This window comes from Procambarus clarkii, chromosome 94, assembly GCF_040958095.1.
Source record: "Procambarus clarkii isolate CNS0578487 chromosome 94, FALCON_Pclarkii_2.0, whole genome shotgun sequence".
NCBI lineage: Eukaryota > Metazoa > Arthropoda > Malacostraca > Decapoda > Cambaridae > Procambarus > Procambarus clarkii.
This window is the reverse complement of record NC_091243.1, coordinates 598,332-617,479: the sequence shown is the minus strand read 5'-3', so window position 1 is coordinate 617,479 and position 19,148 is coordinate 598,332. Positions and strand designations below refer to the sequence as shown.

The 19,148-nt window shown below is 40.3% G+C and overlaps 1 protein-coding gene across 1 annotated transcript in view; it reads right to left on the bottom strand.

Moving 5' to 3' along the window:
- LOC138359921 (uncharacterized) overlaps positions 1–19,148 on the bottom strand; it is a 407,357-nt gene that overhangs the window by 31,741 nt on the left and 356,468 nt on the right. The window lies entirely within an intron of this gene.

The window sequence follows — 19,148 nt, the reverse complement described above, 5'->3', positions numbered from 1 at the left end:
AACAAGCACCCACTTTTCTGTGGCTCTCTTTGCTATCTCATCAACTACCTCATTCAACAGTATTCCCACAAGTGAAGGGATCCACATGAATCTTACTTTATACCCAGTTTTTTTCTAATTTATTAACATTCTCTCTACACTCTATCATCACAATATTCTGGTATACTGGGTGCCTGCTATTTAAAGACTCTAATGCTCCTCTGCTGTCAATAAGAAGCAGGCATTTTTACCGCATTTGACTACTTCCTGTAGCCTACTTCCTGCTAATACACCTTGGAGTTCAGCCTGCGTTGAAGAGACTGTCAGTTAAGCGGCGTCCAATAACAGTATCTACAGTGCCGATGTCAGTGTACTCCCTGATCAAGACTCCACATCCTGCCTTCCCATCCCTAGCTACTGACCCATCACAATATACATGTAGAGTGTTTTCTGTAGGTAATTTTCTAATTATACAATCATATGTTGCCCTCAGCTCTCCTATTTCATACATTTTTTCTTTTGCAAGGGAGTAATTACTACATCTACATTACAATCCTCCCATGGTGGTGTGAATTGTCTCTTGGGCACAGCAATACACTCTGTAATAACATCATACTTTATAACATTAGAACATAAGGTATTCATATATACTCTCTTCTTCATCATACACTGTTCACTACTTCTCACCTTTTGAACCGAGAGGATTAATTCATTAGCTCCCTCACCTCTCATTAATCTAATGGCAGAGGTTACATTTATCTCTACAATTCTATCCCCAATACTCTACAGATTCAACTCCATCCTCATTATCTGAATCATAGCATTTCTTGGGCATCTTAAGAAAATTCTCATGGCTTCATTTTGTACCTTCTCCAACTTGATCATCCTGCCTTTACCAAAACAAGAAATGACAGGTGCAGCATAATCAATAAGAGATCTTACAGTACTCAAGTATATCATTGGTAGCACAGGGACTCCCACTCCCTTTCCACAGCATGCCAAGGCCTTCAGAGGTTGTAATCTCTTCCGACATTGACTCAACAGTCTGTTCATCTCAGCTTCAAGGGTATATCCAACATATATGTCTAAATATTTATATATATTAACTCTATATATTTTTACCATTTATTTTCAGTATAGTGGGCCTCCGACTTCTACATTCAAACTTAGTTCTGTCTTCATTAACCACCAGTCCCATATGGTGACACAGGTTTCCGAAATTGTCCAACACTGTTTGAACCTTTCATATATCTTTGCCCTGAAACCAAATATCATCGACATATATGATCCGAGTTACCCCATTTGAGTATCTCTCAGATGCTTAGTACATAAATACATTTAATCGCCAGAATCGCACCAAAATATTGTGAATATTAGGGTTTACCCAAAAAGCTGAATAGAAAACTACGACCTAACCTAACCTTCTTAGTGTATGAGTACAAACAATTTATTGCTTCTTAAATACAATTAGTACTTAACCTATAGCTATTATGATATTACAGTTTTAGAAAACTAATAAAACAAAACTAAAATCTTTCAATAAATTGTAAAGTAACTCCGGATATTTTCGAATTTTGCATAATATCTATTGTTTAATAAAAGTGAAAAATAAATTCTTTCTATTTAAAACTTGTGTATATAGAATTAAACATGAAAACTTCATTTTTAAATTCTGAGTGTCTTAACAAGGAGAAAATATGGTGAGGTAGATGTATAGGCACAATTAAGTGTAATTTTGTACTATTCTTAGTAGTCTGAAAATGTACTTATTACACTTAATATTATAAACGGTACTGTCAATTCGGAGGATGCGTTGCAGTAGTCAAACTCATAGGTGTGTATTATAGAGGAAGTATTGACAGATACTGAATGACAATACTGATACTGATTGACAGATATAAACAGATACAAACATGTTATATCTGTTAAGGTTTCTTATGTGGACCAGTTAGGGGGGTCCAACGTGTGAACGGGTATTGGTCTACGGTATGGACATATTAGGGTGAAGGATGTGAACCTCTATGTACATAGTGGACTGTGATGTTTATCAGTAACCTGGCTTTGTAATCACGGTAAAAATAAACTCATTACCAGTAATTGACTGAAATGGGAAATAAATTCTTTATGTAATTGTTCACAGACTATTTACATATGATAAATACTAAGTTTTTGGGCTTCTGTGGTCATTCCTTATACTCAAATGTGTACCAAGAGACGAACAGTATATCTCTAAGAGTCTGGGGCCGGATTCAGGAAGGTACTTACGAAGGTTTTTCCTCTTAGCTAAGAACGTTTTCCCTCTTAACGCCTTCGTGGCGGCTACATCCGTATTCAACTAGCTACTCTAAGTGGAAAAACCTTCGTAAGTTCATTCTGGGATTTAAGTGTGGTTTCGACCACTCGTAGCTTTACGTAAACTGGATATAAGTCATTTTTTCTCTAGTACATAACACTGGGATCGATTTATGATATTGGAACATGACCAAAATATTATAGCTGGTGAATCTAGTGAAGAAGAGTCCTTCGTGTTAGTTATATATGCATTCTCTGCTTGAAACTTGAAGTAAATATGTGTTTGATGATAATAGAATTAGTTTTATAATAGCAACATATTATACCCGTAGTTATTAAGTAAATAAACACTGGTGAACATGAAATATGAGAGAAGGTGATGAACCCTGCCTGATGGGATCATTTACTATCACCAAATGCCCCTGTTCACCTAGTAGTAAGGGGGTACCTTAGCTATACATACCCATTTCTAATTTATTTAGTTTGGTTTTATTTTGAAATTAAATCTGGGTGAGACATAAAATAAAAATATGCTGCACAAATGATGTTAGGTAAGGAGAAGGGTAAAAATGTGTCAAACTTTATTCATTGAATACTTAAAGCTATAATTATGACTATATAGATTATTAAAAAAGAGAGAGGGAAGTAGAGGTCCAAGACCTCTTCCTGTTATACAATTTGGGTGTGGAACAAGTAATTATCAAAAGAAGGCATCATGCCGGGAAGGCTATGTAGCAGTAAGGCAGTGAGGTGAGGCAGCTACTTATTTGAGAAATGCTTATTTTATTTACCTTATAAGCTGAGGCAACTTATTTTATTTGAGGAATACTCAGCTGATTCCTCTACATTTAGCATGGAACAAATTTGTGTCCAAGACCTCTTCCTGTTACTCAATTTGGCTGTGTGTAACCAAACTAGAAGTGCTCTACAAATCAAGGGACCCAGAATGTGGAATGACCTCCCGAATCATGTCAAAGGCTGTACCTCTCTCAACCAGTTTAAGAGTTAAACCAAGTACTGCCTAATTAACTCCATGTAACCTAACTTGCCTCCTAAATGTCAACTCATGTCTTGCTATTTTTTAAACAACGCTGTTCACCAACATGTGCAATTGCTGATTTATGCTATGTTAACCCCCCTTTTTGTATTTTTTATTCCTTCTTTCAACACAATTTATACCTAATCCTGATTACTATTAAGTTTTAGTCTGTTTTTTCCCCCACACATTGCCCGAAATGTTATGAGTATTAGTGTCTTTAGGTATTGTATGTACTAGCTCTGTCTATAAATCCAACATTATGTTTGTAAATCAACTGTATGTACTTTTCCTGAATAAAATATATTATTTTTTTTTAATCAGTAGGTATTAAAAGAAGGCACCAAGCTGGGAAGGCTATGTAGCACCATTGTGTGTAACAATAAACCAAATTTTTTTTTAACAAATAATGCACCTGTATGGTAAAACAAATCCTGTCAGTTGTAAAAATATTGATGCAGTTATTTAAATGAAAAAATATAATGAAAGAAATATTACTGGCTTATTTTTATCCTATCTTTTTGTACTGTACAGTATATCCAAGGAAGTGAAAAATTGAGACATAATGCACAATTTAATGAATGATTAGCATGGATTAGCAGTTCAAAAGAAATATGACTATTACATATCAACATGAGATCTTAATGATCCATGGTCAACATGATTTAATAAGGATAATACAGTACTGAATTTGCAATAATACAAACTTTAATTTAAAATCTTTATTACTGATTATTTTTAAGAAGATTAGGTATACACAGCAATGTACTACTACCCAATTCTATATGGAATATTACACAATGTAGATAAAAAACTAGCTATAAGTTTATCTAATACTCCCATCTCACAGGATGGTTAGACATACTGTACATGGAATCAATTTAGAAAATACCAGCCTCAATACAAAAAACAAATCAACTCTGACTAAACAACTCTAAGCAATTTTCACAAGAGGTAAGCACTGAATCATGGAAACATTATATTATAATTACTCTTACCAGTTTCTACAAGACTCCTCTCAAACAATGTATTTTTAAACATGTTTAGGTATACACAGCAATGTGCTGCATATCTATTCTGTATGAAGGACCACACAGTGTAGATCAAAAACCGGCTACAAGCTCATCCAACATCCTCACCTCACAGGATGGCCAGTCAAACATGGAATTAGGAGAGAACAAAATACTTAATGCTGATCTATTAGCCTCCACTGGCAAAATCTGGGTGCAGCACAAGAATATCTTCCAATATTCCTGAGTGTATGAAGTAATTACAGAGCTCAAAATACCTCATACCATTTGGTATGAAGTCACTGATAACAGGACAATCACAGATATAGTGTTGGAGAGTATGTTCTCTCAAGTAGGAATGAAAACAGATGTTTTTTTTCCACCAAGAGGGCTATAAACCCATGGAACCGCCTACCCGTTGAAGCCGTAAATGCCAAATTCCAGCTAAAAAATATCATTAAGACAATTGGCGGGCCCTTTAACAAGCCGCCGGCTTTCTGTCCTCTTCGAGGCCACTAGATAGTTAGTGGCCCTTGGGTTCTTAGAATTACGTAGGTAAACTCTTAGAATTACGTAGGTAAACAACAAATGTAACATATTTGTTTACTACAATGTTGGTGCTGGCTGTAGAAGTTGAAAAAACATTGTTTTACTTCGAAATATAAAATTTCTTCCTAAGTGGACCTTATTGAATCGCACCTAAGCATCTTCTTAAGGCGCACTTAGGAACCTTCGTAGCAAACCCACTTACGAAGAAATACACAGAGCTTCCTGAATCGGTTAGGCCCCATTTTGATTATGCAGTTCAGTTTTGGTCGCCGTACTATAGAATGGATACAAATTCACTAGAACACGTCCAGCATAGGATGACAAAGTTAGTCCCGCAAATTAGAAACCTCTCATACGAAGAAAGATTGACAAAGCTTAAATTGCATTAGCTGGAAAGGCGAAGAGTTAGGGGTGACATGATAGAGGTGTTTACTGGTTCGGTAACAGGATTGTTGATTTTGTTGGACAGAGACAAACTCCGAAGACAAAACCGAACTACCTCCAAATAATCGGCACCAAGCACATCCCAAAACTCGACATAGAACTCCATCGGAAACCCATCCGACCCTGGAACCTTACCACGACGAAAGGATCGCACAACCTCCCAAAGCTCCGAAGGGCTTACCTCCCGCACAAGACCCACACAATCCATACCCGACAACCCCGGTGCACAGTGTTGGAGGAAGGACTCCATCAACCCCTCATCCCCCGCGACCATCCCATACAAAGACTCCAACTCACCACGCACATAATGCAAAATCGCCCCCGTGTCCGACAAAACCGAACCGTCCGGCCGATGAAGACCTGCCAACAAAACAAGAGGCACGCCCCACCCGTTCCCTCCGCAGTAAAAACCGAGAACTTCTCACCACACAACCGTTCCTCCACCCCAGCCCGCACACGTACCCCCTCAGCCATCTCCTCCTTCAGCCCACAAATGAGATCCTTACACACCGAGATCTCCCGAAACCTATCTAAACCCTGATTCAGCAACCCATACAGGCGAAATAACCGTGCCTGCAAGACCCTCAACAGACCAAACCTTCCCGACGCCTCCCGCTTCGCCATCACCCGAAAAAACGACCGACATTCCACCTTAGCCCACTCCCACCACTCCAGGACCGAGGGAAAAGTCCCCTTCCGAGCGGCCAAAACAGCCCACCGGGCCCGGAACTGGGCATTTCAGCAACCCACAATTCAGTTTCCACCAGCCACGGCCAACCCGCACCTGGCTGCGAATCCGCACCTGCAACACCACCATGCAATGGTCCGAGAACCCCACGGGAACCGTCTGCAACGAAAAAACCGAACCACCCCCAGTAGGCACGTAAAAACGATCAAGACGAGAGCAAGCCCCACGCGAGATAAAAGTGTATTCCAAAGGACCCCCTTGCAACACGGCCGCATCCCGAAACCCGCAACTCTTCAAGGTAGCAGTCAAAGCCGGCGAGATATTCGCTGGACGAAGACTATTGCCATCCCGCGGCGATGTAATACAATTAAAATCCTCCCCCCCAAAATCATCCCCCTCGTATCGTGCCGCAAAAAAAATGCAGCACATCACGGGAAAAGAAAACCTCCCGGTTCTGCCTCTGCGTCGCCCCAGATGGCGCGTACACATTCAAGAGAGACCTCAGACCCCAAAAAGGAGACCCGAACTAACAGCACCCGACCACCTTCGTCCATCTCCGTGTGAAGCACGTAAATCGGGGCCCGCTTAGAAAGCAGGATCAACATACCTCCACGCAAGCAACGCGAAGGGTTTAACACCACCGTAAACCCCTCAGCCAACACATGTAACAACCCCATTTCCTGCACATTGTGCTCCTGCACAAAAGCCACATCCACCCGCCACTCACGCAGCATCGACACCAGGCCCAATTGCACAGCCACAGAACGCAAACCATTCACATTCAGCGAAACACATGTTAATTTAGGATCCATCGGGAAAAGAGATAAACCCTATCTAACCACAAAACCGTCATACCGGTCCGGCCGACACCCCGTGTACGGAAGCAGTAGCAGCCGGCACCGTGTTCCCAGGCGACGGAGACGCACTCCCCACAGGGGGGTTGGGGGGGAGAGGCCAGAGTCCTTCCGGAGCTTCATCACAAGGCTACGATCTTCACTGCCACAGTCCCCCGGATCCACTACCGCCCACTCCGGGCTCCGTACCCCAGGGGACCCACATACGAGATCACCAGGAGGGTCCACAACACGCCCTCTACCGCCCAGCACCGACGGGTCGACTACAGACACCGCCACACCCTCACCATCACCGACACTCGCATCAGGCTCTAACCTCCGCACCGAAGGCCCCGGAGCGACCACTCCTGTTCGTCTTCCGGCGCTTCGTCTGAGAGCCAGGTTGACCCTGGACAGCAGTGGTGGAAGGACGACGAGAGGGGCGACCCCCTTCCAAGAACTCATCTGCCTCCAAGGGTTCCACACCAAGGGCACCAGAATCTGGCGCGACATCCTCCACCGGCGACAAAACAGGGCCACGCCCCACGGAAGCGTCAACATCGACGGCTATGGCAACCGGAGGCGGATGCACCTCCACATGCGCGACCACCGCACTACCACCCACACCAGGGGGGTCCACAGACATCGGACCCGACACGTCAGCACCAGTGGGGCGCACCGCACCCACAACGCCATCATCACCGGTAGGTGCAGGGGGAGGGTTCAACCCGGCAGGACCATCCCCCATGTGGGAACCGACCTGTGAGATTAATATTTATTTAATTTATATGAATTTATATTTACGTTAATTTATATACTTCGATAGCAATTTGTATAATGATAAGTGGACTGTATTTCTGCAATAATCTCATAATCTCACAAATCGATCCTCTACACATTAGGGGGGGTTTATTAAATTAATATGTATGCAGCCAATCAAACTACAGTAACTACATACATTGAAAAGGTTCCTTATCTTATAGTACAGCAGGTTAGTCCACCAGGTATAACTAGGGTGTAGACACCAAATTATCCTCTTTGAGGTAGCTTCCATATCACCCAGTAACTGGTGCACAAAATCTTGCATCCTCGTCTTGACCTGTCAAAAGTGCGCTAGCTGTGAAGCCAGAATCCTATATATGACAAGCTATATCAGAGAAAACTGTACATGGAACATTAAAGACCTGGCTTAATTACCTTTAGTTTGAGGCTTCCTCGTGATCTAACCGGGTCACCCTATATCCTGACATTAATGGCCATAAATGAATGATAAACGGGTTTCGGAAAGAACACTTAACTTGAATTGTAGACATCGTGTTGGAGATGGTACCTTTGGTTTCCATAACACTACGTCCAAGTAAAATTAACAGGAGCCGTATTTGCTCCCGTGTGCCTCTGGTCTAGTATAAACAATGGCTGTTTAACACTCCATACTATTGACGTTACTGGCCGACATTGTCCAGAATGATAGGAGCCGAATTTGCTCCACACGTCTCGGAGGTGACACAACAATGGCTGCCCTCCTTCCTCCCTGACGCCTGGCCTACTTTGTCCAGATTTCAGAAAGTGATAGAAGGGTCACATTTACTCTACTTTAATATTGATAATTAAGTTAATTTATATAAGATGTTTTTATGATGGTAAAGTCCAAAGACTAATGTATTTAAGAATAATTCCCACCATAATAGGTGGTGGTTTATAATAGTATGTGGTGATGATATCCCGTTTTCTTTAGACGGTAATTCCACTACAAGTTACGTTTTCTATGGGTAACTTGTTTATACAATACAGCTATTATCTGTATGATATATTAAATGGTGTCGGATTTTCCGACATAATTCCCCAGGGGCTGCTCACGGGTCGAAGTCCTAATTAGAACAGACGAACACCGATACTCCTCCTTCGAATTATTAGATTAATTTGATGTTAGTAGTTAGTAATCACACATTTGTGCGTCTGTTCGTACAGGGCGGATGTCCCGTACTAGAGTTGCAGGGGTTAGAAGTCTAATGCGATTTCATTTCCCTGTCAACTCTTGAAAGGCTAATATTCAAGCCTTATTACATATTATTTAACCCAGAAGACTGGATGTGATCAAGTACTACAGTCAAGTATGATTCAGGGACTGCAGTGAGATCAGTGACATTAGATATAACTTGAAGTTTCTTCAGGTAACTGGTCACTGATATATAAACACTGAGGCCCATGGAATACATCTTGATTAAATAATAAATGTATCAAATCAGTCATCAGATTTATTAGGGTTTAATTTAGTTAATTGATTCAGAAGATTGAATAGCTCATCATTAAAGTAAAGTATGGTTCTGAGACTGCAGTGGGTTCAGTGACATTGGTCGCAGTGACTTGTAGCTGTTTTAGGCTACTGTTCACTGATTTGCCACTGAGGCCTCATGAACTCATCTTCAGCTTTAAATGATGATACTAACATCAACCTCTGTTACTATAGTCAGCTGTAATCTCCTTAGTATAATGCTACTGGAGAATATATAATCAGCTGACAAATTTAGATTTCTATTGGTATTGTTTATCTGCAGGCATAGGTCTCCCCAGGCTTGATACTGGGCCTGAGAGTAATTTACCTCCTGCAGAGTTTAACATGGTTATGCCCTGATATTTAGTAGGGCTACCAATGAATTGATGGTAGTAGTCTGTCCCCACAAGGACAGCCATTTGGCATTTGATTTGCTCAAATTTACCTGCAGCTGCTTGATAATAGCTTTCCAGGTCAGCATAATCAACTTGAGATTGTTGTGACAAATCTTCACATTTCTTGATCTGTCTTGTTAAGTGGCCTTTAAGACCTGCAAGGGTTCTTTTCATTCTCCCTGCATTATCCATCGTGGCTAGTTGGTGAAGCCTTGTGGGACTTGTACTTGGGCTGCTCATAATACTGAACAAACACTAATGGTAGCCTAGGGTAAATTCTGAACTCACTAGGCAATAATCCTACCTCTACTAGAGGTTAGCACTTAAAATTAATACACATTATATATATATACAATCATACACACTAATGATTTGAGTGATAAACCAGTGTCACTGGAAGTACCTTTAGGTTAGCTCTTCTATATCACCCTAGGATGGAATAGACACTAATTAATCACTCAAAGGTGTAATGATCATAAGTAAATTATTATATATACACAACTCAACTCGAGTTGATAAAAATTACACCCAAAATAGGGTCTGGACCATTCATTAATGGTGTTAGGTTGTTCAATATAGTACAACTGACTATAGTAATAATGGGACTAGGATGAACAATAATAGTTCAACTAGTCAGTATCCTACCCTGTTGTGGGTTGGCAATTAGTAAATATTATACTGTAATCACTAGTGCAATATATATTAAATAATTCTCTATCTTGGAGAAATAATATACACAATTATTGATAATAGCCTCTTAATTAGCCTCTATGAAACTTCTAATATTATCAAGAAGTATTAAATATTATTAGTGACCTCGCGAAATAAACTCCACAAAATTCGTAGATAATCTCTCGCGAAATGTAACACCACGAAATCCGTGAACAATCTCGCGACACAGTCACTAATTTGGCTGGCTTCTATATTAGCGCTGTCATTTCACAGAATAACACGCCACCAAATCTGTGGGTGTGCATGAAACCGCTGACTAAGGCTTAACTCAGTTGAGGGGGGCTCGTGAGCTCCCACGAGGCGCTGTCTTTGACTGGCCGGCCTTTGTTTAAATAACACTGCACTAGTATATTTAATGAATCCACTGGTTAACTGGTTCATCCGGTACTAAGATGACCAAATGTGGGTTCAAAGGATCAAATATTCCGGTTCTGAAGGTCCAAATAATTCGGTTTCGAAGGACCAAATAATGTGGGAACCGACCTGTGAGATTTATATTTATTTAATTTATATGAATTTATATTTACGTTAATTTATATACTTCGATAGCAATTTGTATAATGATAAGTGGACTGTATTTCTGCAATAATCTCTTAATCTCACAAATCGATCCTCTACACATTAGGGGGGGTTTATTAAATTAATATGTATGCAGCCAATCAAACTACAGTAACTACATACATTGAAAAGGTTCCTTATCTTATAGTACAGCAGGTTAGTCCACCAGGTATAACTAGGGTGTAGACACCAAATTATCCTCTTTGAGGTAGCTTCCATATCACCCAGTAACTGGTGCACAAAATCTTGCATCCTCGTCTTGACCTGTCAAAAGTGCGCTAGCTGTGAAGCCAGAATCCTATATATGACAAGCTATATCAGAGAAAACTGTACATGGAACATTAAAGACCTGGCTTAATTACCTTTAGTTTGAGGCTTCCTCGTGATCTAACCGGGTCACCCTATATCCTGACATTAATGGCCATAAATGAATGATAAACGGGTTTCGGAAAGAACACTTAACTTGAATTGTAGACATCGTGTTGGAGATGGTACCTTTGGTTTCCATAACACTACGTCCAAGTAAAATTAACAGGAGCCGTATTTGCTCCCGTGTGCCTCTGGTCTAGTATAAACAATGGCTGTTTAACACTCCATACTATTGACGTTACTGGCCGACATTGTCCAGAATGATAGGAGCCGAATTTGCTCCACACGTCTCGGAGGTGACACAACAATGGCTGCCCTCCTTCCTCCCTGACGCCTGGCCTACTTTGTCCAGATTTCAGAAAGTGATAGAAGGGTCACATTTACTCTACTTTAATATTGATAATTAAGTTAATTTATATAAGATGTTTTTATGATGGTAAAGTCCAAAGACTAATGTATTTAAGAATAATTCCCACCATAATAGTGGTGGTTTATAATAGTATGTGGTGATGATATCCTGTTTTCTTTAGACGGTAATTCCACTACAAGTTACGTTTTCTATGGGTAACTTGTTTATACAATACAGCTATTATCTGTATGATATATTAAATGGTGTCGGATTTTCCGACATAATTCCCCAGGGGCTGCTCACGGGTCGAAGTCCTAATTAGAACAGACGAACACCGATACTCCTCCTTCGAATTATTAGATTAATTTGATGTTAGTAGTTAGTAATCACACATTTGTGCGTCTGTTCGTACAGGGCGGATGTCCCGTACTAGAGTTGCAGGGGTTAGAAGTCTAATGCGATTTCATTTCCCTGTCAACTCTTGAAAGGCTAATATTCAAGCCTTATTACATATTATTTAACCCAGAAGACTGGATGTGATCAAGTACTACAGTCAAGTATGATTCAGGGACTGCAGTGAGATCAGTGACATTAGATATAACTTGAAGTTTCTTCAGGTAACTGGTCACTGATATATAAACACTGAGGCCCATGGAATACATCTTGATTAAATAATAAATGTATCAAATCAGTCATCAGATTTATTAGGGTTTAATTTAGTTAATTGATTCAGAAGATTGAATAGCTCATCATTAAAGTAAAGTATGGTTCTGAGACTGCAGTGGGTTCAGTGACATTGGTCGCAGTGACTTGTAGCTGTTTTAGGCTACTGTTCACTGATTTGCCACTGAGGCCTCATGAACTCATCTTCAGCTTTAAATGATGATACTAACATCAACCTCTGTTACTATAGTCAGCTGTAATCTCCTTAGTATAATGCTACTGGAGAAATATAATCAGCTGACAAATTTAGATTTCTATTGGTATTGTTTATCTGCAGGCATAGGTCTCCCCAGGCTTGATACTGGGCCTGAGAGTAATTTACCTCCTGCAGAGTTTAACATGGTTATGCCCTGATATTTAGTAGGGCTACCAATGAATTGATGGTAGTAGTCTGTCCCCACAAGGACAGCCATTTGGCATTTGATTTGCTCAAATTTACCTGCAGCTGCTTGATAATAGCTTTCCAGGTCAGCATAATCAACTTGAGATTGTTGTGACAAATCTTCACATTTCTTGATCTGTCTTGTTAAGTGGCCTTTAAGACCTGCAAGGGTTCTTTTCATTCTCCCTGCATTATCCATCGTGGCTAGTTGGTGAAGCCTTGTGGGACTTGTACTTGGGCTGCTCATAATACTGAACAAACACTAATGGTAGCCTAGGGTAAATTCTGAACTCACTAGGCAATAATCCTACCTCTACTAGAGGTTAGCACTTAAAATTAATACACATTATATATATATACAATCATACACACTAATGATTTGAGTGATAAACCAGTGTCACTGGAAGTACCTTTAGGTTAGCTCTTCTATATCACCCTAGGATGGAATAGACACTAATTAATCACTCAAAGGTGTAATGATCATAAGTAAATTATTATATATACACAACTCAACTCGAGTTGATAAAAATTACACCCAAAATAGGGTCTGGACCATTCATTAATGGTGTTAGGTTGTTCAATATAGTACAACTGACTATAGTAATAATGGGACTAGGATGAACAATAATAGTTCAACTAGTCAGTATCCTACCCTGTTGTGGGTTGGCAATTAGTAAATATTATACTGTAATCACTAGTGCAATATATATTAAATAATTCTCTATCTTGGAGAAATAATATACACAATTATTGATAATAGCCTCTTAATTAGCCTCTATGAAACTTCTAATATTATCAAGAAGTATTAAATATTATTAGTGACCTCGCGAAATAAACTCCACAAAATTCGTAGATAATCTCTCGCGAAATGTAACACCACGAAATCCGTGAACAATCTCGCGACACAGTCACTAATTTGGCTGGCTTCTATATTAGCGCTGTCATTTCACAGAATAACACGCCACCAAATCTGTGGGTGTGCATGAAACCGCTGACTAAGGCTTAACTCAGTTGAGGGGGGCTCGTGAGCTCCCACGAGGCGCTGTCTTTGACTGGCCGGCCTTTGTTTAAATAACACTGCACTAGTATATTTAATGAATCCACTGGTTAACTGGTTCATCCGGTACTAAGATGACCAAATGTGGGTTCAAAGGATCAAATATTCCGGTTCTGAAGGTCCAAATAATTCGGTTTCGAAGGACCAAATAATGTGGGAACCGACCTGTGAGATTTATATTTATTTAATTTATATGAATTTATATTTACGTTAATTTATATACTTCGATAGCAATTTGTATAATGATAAGTGGACTGTATTTCTGCAATAATCTCTTAATCTCACAAATCGATCCTCTACACATTAGGGGGGGTTTATTAAATTAATATGTATGCAGCCAATCAAACTACAGTAACTACATACATTGAAAAGGTTCCTTATCTTATAGTACAGCAGGTTAGTCCACCAGGTATAACTAGGGTGTAGACACCAAATTATCCTCTTTGAGGTAGCTTCCATATCACCCAGTAACTGGTGCACAAAATCTTGCATCCTCGTCTTGACCTGTCAAAAGTGCGCTAGCTGTGAAGCCAGAATCCTATATATGACAAGCTATATCAGAGAAAACTGTACATGGAACATTAAAGACCTGGCTTAATTACCTTTAGTTTGAGGCTTCCTCGTGATCTAACCGGGTCACCCTATATCCTGACATTAATGGCCATAAATGAATGATAAACGGGTTTCGGAAAGAACACTTAACTTGAATTGTAGACATCGTGTTGGAGATGGTACCTTTGGTTTCCATAACACTACGTCCAAGTAAAATTAACAGGAGCCGTATTTGCTCCCGTGTGCCTCTGGTCTAGTATAAACAATGGCTGTTTAACACTCCATACTATTGACGTTACTGGCCGACATTGTCCAGAATGATAGGAGCCGAATTTGCTCCACACGTCTCGGAGGTGACACAACAATGGCTGCCCTCCTTCCTCCCTGACGCCTGGCCTACTTTGTCCAGATTTCAGAAAGTGATAGAAGGGTCACATTTACTCTACTTTAATATTGATAATTAAGTTAATTTATATAAGATGTTTTTATGATGGTAAAGTCCAAAGACTAATGTATTTAAGAATAATTCCCACCATAATAGGTGGTGGTTTATAATAGTATGTGGTGATGATATCCCGTTTTCTTTAGACGGTAATTCCACTACAAGTTACGTTTTCTATGGGTAACTTGTTTATACAATACAGCTATTATCTGTATGATATATTAAATGGTGTCGGATTTTCCGACATAATTCCCCAGGGGCTGCTCACGGGTCGAAGTCCTAATTAGAACAGACGAACACCGATACTCCTCCTTCGAATTATTAGATTAATTTGATGTTAGTAGTTAGTAATCACACATTTGTGCGTCTGTTCGTACAGGGCGGATGTCCCGTACTAGAGTTGCAGGGGTTAGAAGTCTAATGCGATTTCATTTCCCTGTCAACTCTTGAAAGGCTAATATTCAAGCCTTATTACATATTATTTAACCCAGAAGACTGGATGTGATCAAGTACTACAGTCAAGTATGATTCAGGGACTGCAGTGAGATCAGTGACATTAGATATAACTTGAAGTTTCTTCAGGTAACTGGTCACTGATATATAAACACTGAGGCCCATGGAATACATCTTGATTAAATAATAAATGTATCAAATCAGTCATCAGATTTATTAGGGTTTAATTTAGTTAATTGATTCAGAAGATTGAATAGCTCATCATTAAAGTAAAGTATGGTTCTGAGACTGCAGTGGGTTCAGTGACATTGGTCGCAGTGACTTGTAGCTGTTTTAGGCTACTGTTCACTGATTTGCCACTGAGGCCTCATGAACTCATCTTCAGCTTTAAATGATGATACTAACATCAACCTCTGTTACTATAGTCAGCTGTAATCTCCTTAGTATAATGCTACTGGAGAAATATAATCAGCTGACAAATTTAGATTTCTATTGGTATTGTTTATCTGCAGGCATAGGTCTCCCCAGGCTTGATACTGGGCCTGAGAGTAATTTACCTCCTGCAGAGTTTAACATGGTTATGCCCTGATATTTAGTAGGGCTACCAATGAATTGATGGTAGTAGTCTGTCCCCACAAGGACAGCCATTTGGCATTTGATTTGCTCAAATTTACCTGCAGCTGCTTGATAATAGCTTTCCAGGTCAGCATAATCAACTTGAGATTGTTGTGACAAATCTTCACATTTCTTGATCTGTCTTGTTAAGTGGCCTTTAAGACCTGCAAGGGTTCTTTTCATTCTCCCTGCATTATCCATCGTGGCTAGTTGGTGAAGCCTTGTGGGACTTGTACTTGGGCTGCTCATAATACTGAACAAACACTAATGGTAGCCTAGGGTAAATTCTGAACTCACTAGGCAATAATCCTACCTCTACTAGAGGTTAGCACTTAAAATTAATACACATTATATATATATACAATCATACACACTAATGATTTGAGTGATAAACCAGTGTCACTGGAAGTACCTTTAGGTTAGCTCTTCTATATCACCCTAGGATGGAATAGACACTAATTAATCACTCAAAGGTGTAATGATCATAAGTAAATTATTATATATACACAACTCAACTCGAGTTGATAAAAATTACACCCAAAATAGGGTCTGGACCATTCATTAATGGTGTTAGGTTGTTCAATATAGTACAACTGACTATAGTAATAATGGGACTAGGATGAACAATAATAGTTCAACTAGTCAGTATCCTACCCTGTTGTGGGTTGGCAATTAGTAAATATTATACTGTAATCACTAGTGCAATATATATTAAATAATTCTCTATCTTGGAGAAATAATATACACAATTATTGATAATAGCCTCTTAATTAGCCTCTATGAAACTTCTAATATTATCAAGAAGTATTAAATATTATTAGTGACCTCGCGAAATAAACTCCACAAAATTCGTAGATAATCTCTCGCGAAATGTAACACCACGAAATCCGTGAACAATCTCGCGACACAGTCACTAATTTGGCTGGCTTCTATATTAGCGCTGTCATTTCACAGAATAACACGCCACCAAATCTGTGGGTGTGCATGAAACCGCTGACTAAGGCTTAACTCAGTTGAGGGGGGCTCGTGAGCTCCCACGAGGCGCTGTCTTTGACTGGCCGGCCTTTGTTTAAATAACACTGCACTAGTATATTTAATGAATCCACTGGTTAACTGGTTCATCCGGTACTAAGATGACCAAATGTGGGTTCAAAGGATCAAATATTCCGGTTCTGAAGGTCCAAATAATTCGGTTTCGAAGGACCAAATAATGTGGGAACCGACCTGTGAGATTTATATTTATTTAATTTATATGAATTTATATTTACGTTAATTTATATACTTCGATAGCAATTTGTATAATGATAAGTGGACTGTATTTCTGCAATAATCTCTTAATCTCACAAATCGATCCTCTACACATTAGGGGGGGTTTATTAAATTAATATGTATGCAGCCAATCAAACTACAGTAACTACATACATTGAAAAGGTTCCTTATCTTATAGTACAGCAGGTTAGTCCACCAGGTATAACTAGGGTGTAGACACCAAATTATCCTCTTTGAGGTAGCTTCCATATCACCCAGTAACTGGTGCACAAAATCTTGCATCCTCGTCTTGACCTGTCAAAAGTGCGCTAGCTGTGAAGCCAGAATCCTATATATGACAAGCTATATCAGAGAAAACTGTACATGGAACATTAAAGACCTGGCTTAATTACCTTTAGTTTGAGGCTTCCTCGTGATCTAACCGGGTCACCCTATATCCTGACATTAATGGCCATAAATGAATGATAAACGGGTTTCGGAAAGAACACTTAACTTGAATTGTAGACATCGTGTTGGAGATGGTACCTTTGGTTTCCATAACACTACGTCCAAGTAAAATTAACAGGAGCCGTATTTGCTCCCGTGTGCCTCTGGTCTAGTATAAACAATGGCTGTTTAACACTCCATACTATTGACGTTACTGGCCGACATTGTCCAGAATGATAGGAGCCGAATTTGCTCCACACGTCTCGGAGGTGACACAACAATGGCTGCCCTCCTTCCTCCCTGACGCCTGGCCTACTTTGTCCAGATTTCAGAAAGTGATAGAAGGGTCACATTTACTCTACTTTAATATTGATAATTAAGTTAATTTATATAAGATGTTTTTATGATGGTAAAGTCCAAAGACTAATGTATTTAAGAATAATTCCCACCATAATAGGTGGTGGTTTATAATAGTATGTGGTGATGATATCCCGTTTTCTTTAGACGGTAATTCCACTACAAGTTACGTTTTCTATGGGTAACTTGTTTATACAATACAGCTATTATCTGTATGATATATTAAATGGTGTCGGATTTTCCGACACCCCAGGTCCACAAGGCCATGTAGAGGCGGAAAATCCTCTTCTCGGAAGACACTGACCAACCGGACGGTGCCATTACGGCAACCAGCAGCCTGGTGTCCAGCCATACCGCACCGAAAACATGTGCACTCCTGTCCAGCATAAAAGCACTGCACCTTGAACCCCCAGAAGCACCATCGACGACGGGATCGCCTTCCTCAGCTTCATGGTAACCGTGCGGATACCCATCAGGACGCCACGAAGACGGCCAGACTTCAGCACATTCGCCCGACAGGCGAGAACACTCCCATATCCTCCTAAGAACCGGCGGAGCAGGCTCTCTGGGAACTCAAACGGCAGCCCCCGCACCACCACAAGTCACTGGAACACACAAGTCCGTTACAGAAACCGTACCCGCCGCGCCAGGCAAAGGTACAGTACGCCCATCATACTTGTCGACCATATCCCGGTACACCACAGCGTCAGTCAGCTTAACCAAGGCCCGATGTTCCCCAGCCAGCTGCACACCACACACATCTGCAGGGTTGAGACCCAGCACATCCTGGAGAGCAACCTCCAACAATGAGTAGTTCACCTGACCAGAGAAGGCCAGGTCAACCGTATCCACACGCTTTATAGGCGGCATGGGCAACGCCATCCCGCCGGCCCACCAGGCCACAAAAAACGCCACCAGCTGTGTGCACGCCAAACGTCCAGGCAAGACTGAGGAGCGAATGTAAACAGAACCGCTCCGCACGGCTGCCAAACAGCCAATCAGTTTACTGGTTCGGTAACAGGATTGTTGATTTGTGGAACCATTTACCGCGTAAAGTGGAGGTGGGGTCCGTTAATTGTTTAAAGCGTGGGCTGAACAATACGCTATGCGTATTAGTGGCTTTAGGTATTGTATGCACTAGCTCTATATATCCAACATTATGTTTGTAACACATCATCTATGTATGTACTTTTCCCGAATAAAAATTTGAATTTTGAAGTTGACATGTATGTGGGTGGGATATTGCGTGGTTATAAATAGGAGATGCCTCGTATGGGCCAATAGGCTTTCTGCAGTTATCTTTAGTCATATGTTCTTATGTATTAGGTGATAGGAAACGTGCCGAAGCTGTACATGCCAAAACTGT